Source organism: Engystomops pustulosus, chromosome 5 (assembly GCF_040894005.1).
Source record: "Engystomops pustulosus chromosome 5, aEngPut4.maternal, whole genome shotgun sequence".
NCBI lineage: Eukaryota > Metazoa > Chordata > Amphibia > Anura > Leptodactylidae > Engystomops > Engystomops pustulosus.
The window spans coordinates 210,304,179-210,315,364 of record NC_092415.1 but is presented as its reverse complement, the minus strand read 5'-3'; positions in this window follow the sequence as shown (position 1 = coordinate 210,315,364).

Here is an 11,186-nt window from a genome sequence, read left to right as displayed (position 1 = left end):
GACCACACTGTTCCCACATATATCATATATACCCCTCAAACCACAACTGTCCACACTGTGCCCCCACATATATCATATATATCCCTCACACAACTGACCACACTGTTCCCACATATATCATATATACCCCTCACACCACTACTGTCCACACTGTACCCCCACATATATCATATATACCCCTCACACGATAACTGACCACACTGTGCCCCCATATATATCATATATACCCCTCACAACACAACTGACCACACTGTTCCCCCACATACATCATATATACACCTCACACGATAACTGACCACACTGTGCCCCCACATATATCATATATATCCCTCACACCACAACTGACCACACTGTACCCGCACACATATATCATATATACCCCTCACAACACAACTGTCCACACTGTACCCCACATATATCATAAATACCCCTCACACCACAACTGACCACTATGTGCCCCCACATATATCATATATACCCCTCACACCACAACTGACCACACTGTGCCCCCACATATATCATATATACCCCTCACACCACAACTGTCCACACTGTACCCCCACATATATCATATATACCCCTCACACCACAACTGTCCACACTGTACCCCCACATGTATCATATATACCGTCAAAACACAACGGACCACACTGTACCCCCACACATATATCATATATACCCCTGACACCACAACTGACCACACTGTAACCCCATATATCTCATATATACCCGTCACAACACAACTGACCACACTGTACCCCCACATATATCATATATACCCCTCACAACACAACTGACCACAATGTACCCCCAAACATATATCATATATACCCCTCACACCACTACTGTCCAAACTGTACCCCAACATATATCATATATACCCCTCACACCACAACTGACCACACTGTGCCCCCACATATATGATATATACCTCTCACACCACAACTGACCACACTGTGCCCCCACATATATCATATATACCCCTCACACCACACCTGACCACACTGTGCCCCCACATATATCATATATACCCCTCACACCACAACTGACCACACTGTGCCCCCACATATATCATATATACCCCTCACACCACACCTGACCACACTGTGCCCCCACATATATCATATATACCCCTCACACCACAACTGACCACACTGTGCCCTCACATATATCATATATACCCCTCCCACCACAACTGACAACACTGTGCCCCCACATATATCATATATACCCCTCCCACCACAACTGACAACACTGTGCCCCCACATATATCATATATACCCCTCACACCACAACTGACCACACTGTACCCCCACATATATCATATATACCCCTCACACCACAACTGTCCACACTGTACCCCCACATATATCATATATACCCCTCACACCACACCTGACCACACTGTGCCCCCACATATATCATATATACCCCTCACACCACAACTGTCCACACTGTACCCCCACATATATCATATATACCCCCTCACACCACAACTGACCACACTGTACCCCCACATATATCATATATACCCCTCACACCACAACTGTCCACACTGTACCCCCACATATATCATATATACCCCTCACACCACACCTGACCACACTGTGCCCCCGCATATATCATATATACCCCTCACACCACAACTGTCCACACTGTACCCCCACATGTATCATATATACCGTCACAACACAACTGACCACACTGTACCCCCACACATATATCATATATACCCCTCACACCACAACTGTCCACACTGTGCCCCCATATATATCATATATACCCCTCACACCACAACTGACCACACTGTGCCCCCATATATATCATATATACCCCTCACAACACAACTGACCACACTCTACCCCCACACATATATCATATATACCCCTCACACCACTACTGTCCACACTGTACCCCCACATATATCATATATACCCCTCACACCACAACTGACCACACTGTGCCCCCACATATATCATATATACCTCTTACACCACAACTGACCACACTATACCCCCACATATATCATATATACCCCTCACACCACAACTGACCACACTGTGCCCCCACATATATCATATATACCCCTCACACCACAACTGACCACACTGTGCCCCCACATATATCACATATACCCCTCACACCACAACTGTCCACACTGTACCCCCACATATATCATATATACCCCTCACACCACACCTGACCACACTGTGCCCCCACATATATCATATATACCCCTCACACCACAACTGTCCACACTGTACCCCCACATGTATCATATATACCGTCACAACACAACTGACCACACTGTACCCCCACACATATATCATATATACCCCTCACACCACAACTGTCCACACTGTGCCCCCATATATATCATATATACCCCTCACACCACAACTGACCACACTGTGCCCCCATATATATCATATATACCCCTCACAACACAACTGACCACACTCTACCCCCACACATATATCATATATACCCCTCACACCACTACTGTCCACACTGTACCCCCACATATATCATATATACCCCTCACACCACAACTGACCACACTGTGCCCCCACATATATCATATATACCTCTTACACCACAACTGACCACACTATACCCCCACATATATCATATATACCCCTCACACCACAACTGACCACACTGTGCCCCCACATATATCATATATACCCCTCACACCACAACTGACCACACTGTGCCCCCACATATATCATATATACCCCTCACACCACACCTGACCACACTGTGCCCCCACATATATCATATATACCCCTCACACCACAACTGTCCACACTGTACCCCCACATATATCATATAAACCCCTCACACCACAACTGACCACACTGTGCCCCAACATATATCATATATACCCCTCACACCACAACTGTCCACACTGTACCCCCACATGTATCATATATACAGTCACAACACAACTGACCACACTGTACCCCCACACATATATCATATATACCCCTCACACCACAACTGTCCACACTGTGCCCCCACATATATTATATATACCCCTCACACCACAACTGTCCACACTGTGCCCCCATATATATCATATATACCCCTCACAACACAACTGACCACACTGTACCCCCACACATATATCATATATACGCCTCACACCACTACTGTCCACACTGTACCCCCACATATATCATATATACCCCTCACACCACAACTGACCACACTGTGCCCCCATATATATCATATATACCCCTCACACCACAACTGACCACACTGTGCCCCCATATATATCATATATACCCCTCACACCACAACTGACCACACTGTACCCCCACATATATCATATATACCCCTCACAACACAACTGACCACACTCTACCCGCACACATATATCATATATACCCCTCACACCACTACTGACCACACTGTGCCCCCGCATATATCATATATACCCCTCACAACACAACTGACCACACTGTACCCCCACATATATCATATATACCCCTCACAACACAACTGACCACACTCTACCCGCACACATATATCATATATACCCCTCACACCACTACTGTCCACACTGTACCCCCACATATATCATATATACCCCTCACACCACAACTGACCACACTGTGCCCCCACATATACCATATATACCTCTCACACCACAACTGACCACACTGTACCCCCACATATATCATATATACCCCTCACACCACAACTGACCACACTGTGCCCCCACATATATCATATATACCCCTCACACCACACCTGACCACACTGTGCCCCCACATATATCATACATACCCCTCACACCAAACCTGACCACACTGTACCCCCACATATATCATATATACCCCTCACACCACACCTGACCACACTGTGCCCCCACATATATCATATATACCCCTCACACCATAACTGTGCACACTGTACCCCCACATATATCATATATACCCCTCACACCACAACTGTCCACACTGTGCCCTCATATATATCATATATACCCCTCACACCACAACTGACCACACTGTGCCCCCATATATATCATATATACCCCTCTCACCACACCTGACCACACTGTGCCCCCACATATATCATACATACCCCTCACACCAAACCTGACCACACTGTACCCCCACATATATCATATATACCCCTCACACCACAACTGACCACACTGTGCCCCCACATATATCATATATACCTCTTACACCACAACTGACCACACTATACCCCCACATATATCATATATACCCCTCACACCACAACTGACCACACTGTGCCCCCACATATATCATATATACCCCTCACACCACAACTGACCACACTGTGCCCCCACATATATCATATATACCCCTCACACCACACCTGACCACACTGTGCCCCCACATATATCATATATACCCCTCATACCACAACTGTCCACACTGTACCCCCACATATATCATATATACCCCTCACACCACACCTGACCACACTGTGCCCCCACATATATCATATATACCCCTCACACCACAACTGTCCACACTGTACCCCCACATATATCATATATACCCCTCACACCACAACTAACCACACTGTGCCCCCACATATATCATATATACCCCTAACACCACAACTGTCCACACTGTACCCCCACATATATCATATATACCCCTCACACGACAACTGACCACACTGTGCACCCACATATATCATATATACCCCTCACACCACAATTGTCCACACTGTACCCCCACATGTATCATATATACCCCTCACACCACAACTGTCCACACTGTACCCCCACATATATCATATATACCCCTCACACCACAACTGTCCACACTGTGCCCCCACATATATCATATATACCCCTCACACCACAACTGTCCACACTGTACCCCCATATATATCATATATACCCCTCACACCACAACTGACCACACTGTGCCCCCATATATATCATATATACCCCTCACAACACAACTGACCACACTGTACCCCCACATATATCATATATACCCCTCACAACACAACTGACCACACTGTACCCCCACACATATATCATATATACCCCTTACACCACTACTGTCCACACTGTACCCCCACATATATCATATATACCCCTCACACCACAACTGACCACACTGTGCCCCGACATATATCATATATACCTCTCACACCACAACTGACCACACTGTACCCCCACATATATCATATATACCCCTCACACCACAACTGACCACACTGTGCCCCCACATATATCATATATACCCCTCACACCACACCTGACCACACTGTGCCCCCACATATATCATACATACCCCTCACACCAAACCTGACCACACTGTACCCCCACATATATCATATATACCCCTCACACCACACCTGACCACACTGTGCCCCCACATATATCATATATACCCCTCACACCATAACTGTGCACACTGTACCCCCACATATATCATATATACCCCTCTCACCACAACTGTCCACACTGTGCCCTCATATATATCATATATACCCCTCACACCACAACTGACCACACTGTGCCCCCATATATATCATATATACCCCTCTCACCACACCTGACCACACTGTGCCCCCACATATATCATACATACCCCTCACACCAAACCTGACCACACTGTACCCCCACATACATCATATATACCCCTCACACTACAGTTGACCACACTGTGCCCCCACATATATCATATATACCCCACACACCACAACTGACCACACTGTGCCCCCACATATATCATATATACCCCTCACACCACACCTGACCACACTGCGCCCCCCACATATATCATATATACCTCTCACACCACAACTGTCCACACTCTACCCCCACACATATATCAAATATACCCCTCACACCTCAACTGACCACACTGTACCCTCACATATATCATATATAACCCTCACACCACAATTGACCACACTGTGCCCCCACATATATCATATATACCTCTTACACCACAACTGACCACACTATACCCCCACATATATCATATATACCCCTCACACCACAACTGACCACACTGTGCCCCCACATATATCATATATACCCTCACACTACAACTTACCACACTGTGCCCCCACATATATCATATATACCCCTTTACACCACACCTGACCACACTGTGCCCCCACATATATCATATATTCCCCTCACACCACAACTGTCCACACTGTACCCCCACATATATCATATATACCCCTCACACCACACCTGACCACACTGTGCCCCCACATATATCATATATACCCCTCACACCACAACTGTCCACACTGTACCCCCACATATATCATATTTACCCCTCACACCACAACTAACCACACTGTGCCCCCACATATATCATATATACCTCTCACACCACAACTGTCCACACTGTACCCCCACATATATCATATATACCCCTCACACCACAACTGACCACACTGTGCCCCCACATATATCATATATACCCCTCACACCACAACTGTCCACACTGTGCCCCCACATGTATCATATATACCGTCACAACACAACTGACCACACTGTACCCCCACACATATATCATATATACCCCTCACACCACAACTGTCTACACTGTGCCCCCATATATATCAAATATACCCCTCACACCACAACTGACCACACTGTGCCCCCATATATATCATATATACCCCTCACAACACAACTGACCACACTGTACCCCCACATATATCATATATACCCCTCACAACACAACTGACCACACTGTACCCCCACAGATATATAATATATACCCCTCACACCACTACTGTCCAAACTGTACCCCCACATATATCATATATACCCCTCACACCACAACTGACCACACTGTGCCCCCACATATATCATATATACCCCTCACACCACAACTGACCACACTGTGCCCCCACATATATCATATATCCCTCACACCACAACTGACCACACTGTGCCCCCACATATATCATATATACCCCTCACACCACACCTGACCACACTGTGCCCCCACATATATCATATATACCCCTCACACCACAACTGTCCACACTGTACCCCCACATATATCATATATACCCCTCACACCACACCTGACCACACTGTGCCCCCACATATATCATACATACCCCTCACACCAAACCTGACCACACTGTACCCCCACATATATCATATATACCCCTCACACCACAACTGACCACACTGTGCCCCCACATATATCATATATACCCCTCACACCACAACTGTCCACACTGTACCCCCACATATATCATATATACCCCTCACACCACAACTGACCACACTGTGCCCCCACATATATCATATATACCCCTCACACCACAACTGTCCACACTGTACCCCCACATGTATCATATATACCGTCACAACACAACTGACCACACTGTACCCCCACACATATATCATATATACCCCTCACACCACAACTGTCCACACTGTGCCCCCATATATATATCATATATACCCCTCACACCACAACTGACCACACTGTGCCCCCAGATATATCATATATACCCCTCACAACACAACTGACCACACTGTACCCCCACATATATCATATATACCCCTCACAACACAACTGACCACACTGTGCCCCCACACATATATCATATATACCCCTCACACCACTACTGTCCACACTGTACCCCCACATATATCATATATACCCCTCACACCACAACTGACCACACTGTGCCCCCACATATATCATATATACCTCTCACACCACAACTGACCACACTGTACCCCCACATATATCATATATACCCCTCACACCACAACTGACCACTCTGTGCCCCCACATATATCATATATACCCCTCACACCACACCTGACCACACTGTGCCCCCACATATATCATACATACCCCTCACACCAAACCTGAACACACTGTACCACCACATATATCATATATACCCCTCACACCACACCTGACCACACTGTGCCCCCACATATATCATATATACCCCTCACACCATAACTGTGCACACTGTACCCCCACATATATCATATATACCCCTCACACCACAACTGACCACACTGTGCCCCCACATATATCATATTTACCCCTCACACCACAACTGTCCACACTGTACCCCCACATGTATCAAATATACCGTCACAACAAAACTGACCACACTGTACCCCCACACATATATCATATATACCCCTCACACCACAACTGTCCACACTGTGCCCTCATATATATCATATATACCCCTCACACCACAACTGACCACACTGTGCCCCCACATATATCATATATATTCCTCACACCACAACTGACCACACTGAGCCCCCATATATATCATATATCCCCCTCACACCACAACTGACCACACTGTGCCCCCACATGTATCATATATACCGTAACAACACAACTGACCACACTGTACCCCCACACATATATCATATATACCCCTCACACCACAACTCTCCACACTGTGCCCACATATATATCATATATACCCCTCACACCACAACTGACCACACTGTGCCCCCATATATATCATATATACCCCTCACAACACAACTGACCACACTGTACCCCCACATATATCATATATACCCCTCACAACACAACTGACCACACTGTACCCCCCCCCCACATATATCATATATACCCCTCACACCACAACTGTCCACACTGTACCCCCACATATATCATATATACCCCTCACACCACAACTGACCACACTGTGCCCCCACATATATCATATATACCTCTCACACCACAACTGACCACACTGTACCCCCACATATATCATTTATACCCCTCACACCACAACTGACCACACTGTGCCCCCACATATATCATACATACCCCTCACACCACAACTGACCACACTGTGCCCCCACATATATCATACATACCCCTCACACCAAACCTGACCACACTGTACCCCCACATATATCATATATACCCTTCACACCACACCTGACCACACTGTGCCCCCACATATATCATATATACCCCTCACACCATAACTGTGCACACTGTACCCCCACATATATCATATATACCCCTCACACCACAACTGACCACACTGTGCCCCCACATATATCATATTTACCCCTCACACCACAACTGTCCACACTGTACCCCCACATGTATCAAATATACCGTTTAAACACAACTGACCACACTGTACCCCCACACATATATCATATATACCCCTCACACCACAACTGACCACACTGAGCCCCCATATATATCATATATCCCCCTCACACCACAACTTACCACACTGTGCCCCCACATGTATCATATATACCGTAACAACACAACTGACCACACTGTACCCCCACACATATATCATATATACCCCTCACACCACAACTGTCCACACTGTGCCCACATATATATCATATATACCCCTCACACCACAACTGACCACACTGTGCCCCCATATATATCATATATACCCCTCACAACACAACTGACCACACTGTACCCCCACATATATCATATATACCCCTCACAACACAACTGACCATACTGTACCCCCCCCACATATATCATATATACCCCTCACACCACAACTGTCCACACTGTACCCCCACATATATCATATATACCCCTCACACCACAACTGACCACACTGTGCCCCCACATATATCATATATACCTCTCACACCACAACTGACCACACTGTACCCCCACATATATCATATATACCCCTCACACCACAACTGACCACACTGTGCCCCCACATATATCATACATACCCCTCACACCACAACTGACCACACTGTGCCCCCACATATATCATATATACCCCTCACACCACAACTGACCACACTGTGCCCCCACATATATCATCCACTCACCGACCACTTTATTAGGTACACCATGCTAGTAACGGGTTGGACACCCTTTTGCCTTCAGAACTGCCTCAATTCTTCGTGGCATAGATACAACAAGGTGCTGGAAGCTCCTCAGAGATTTTGCTCCATATTGACATGATGGCATCACACAGTTGCCGCAGATTTGTCTGCTGCACATCCATGATGCGAATCTCCCGTTCCACCACATCCCAAAGATGCTCTATTGGATTGAGATCTGGTGACTGTGGAGGCCATTTGTGTCCAGTGACCTCATTGTCATGTTCAAGAAACCAGTCTGAGCCGCTGATACAAGGCAGGATGGATCCATGACACCACCACCACCAGCCTGAGCCGCTGATACAAGGCAGGATGGATCCATGACACCACCACCACCAGCCTGACCCGCTGATACAAGGCAGGATGGATCCATGACACCACCACCACCAGCCTGACCCGCTGATACAAGGCAGGATGGATCCATGACACCACCACCACCAGCCTAAACCGCTGATACAAGGCAGGATGGATCCATGACACCACCACCACCAGCCTGAGCCGCTGATACAAGGCAGGATGGATCCATGACACCACCACCACCAGCCTGAGCCGCTGATACAAGGCAGGATGGATCCATGACACCACCACCACCAGCCTGAGCCGCTGATACAAGGCAGGATGGATCCATGACACCACCACCACCAGCCTGAGCCGCTGATACAAGGCAGGATGGATCCATGACACCACCACCACCACCAGCCTGAGCCGCTGATACAAGGCAGGATGGATCCATGACACCACCACCACCAGCCTGAGCCGCTGATACAAGGCAGGATGGATCCATGACACCACCACCACCAGCCTGACCCGCTGATACAAGGCAGGATGGATCCATGACACCACCACCACCAGCCTGAGCCGCTGATACAAGGCAGGATGGATCCATGCTTTCATGTTGTTGTACCAAATTCTGACCCTACCATCCGAATGTCGCAGCAGAAATCGAGACTCATCAGACCAGGCAACGTTTTTCCAATCTTCTACTGTCCAATTTCGATGAGCTTGTGCAAATTGTAGCCTCAGTTTCCAGCTCACACCACAACTGACCACACTGTGCCCCCACATATATCATATATACACCTAACACCACAGCTGACCACACTGTGCCCTCACATATATCATATATACCCCTCACACCACAACTGACCACACTGTGCCCCCACATATATAATATATACCCCTCACACCACAACTGACCACACTGTACCCCCACATATATCATATATACCCCTCACACCACAACTGACCACACTGTGCCCTCACATATATCATATATACCCCTCACACCACAACTGACCACACTGTGCCCCCA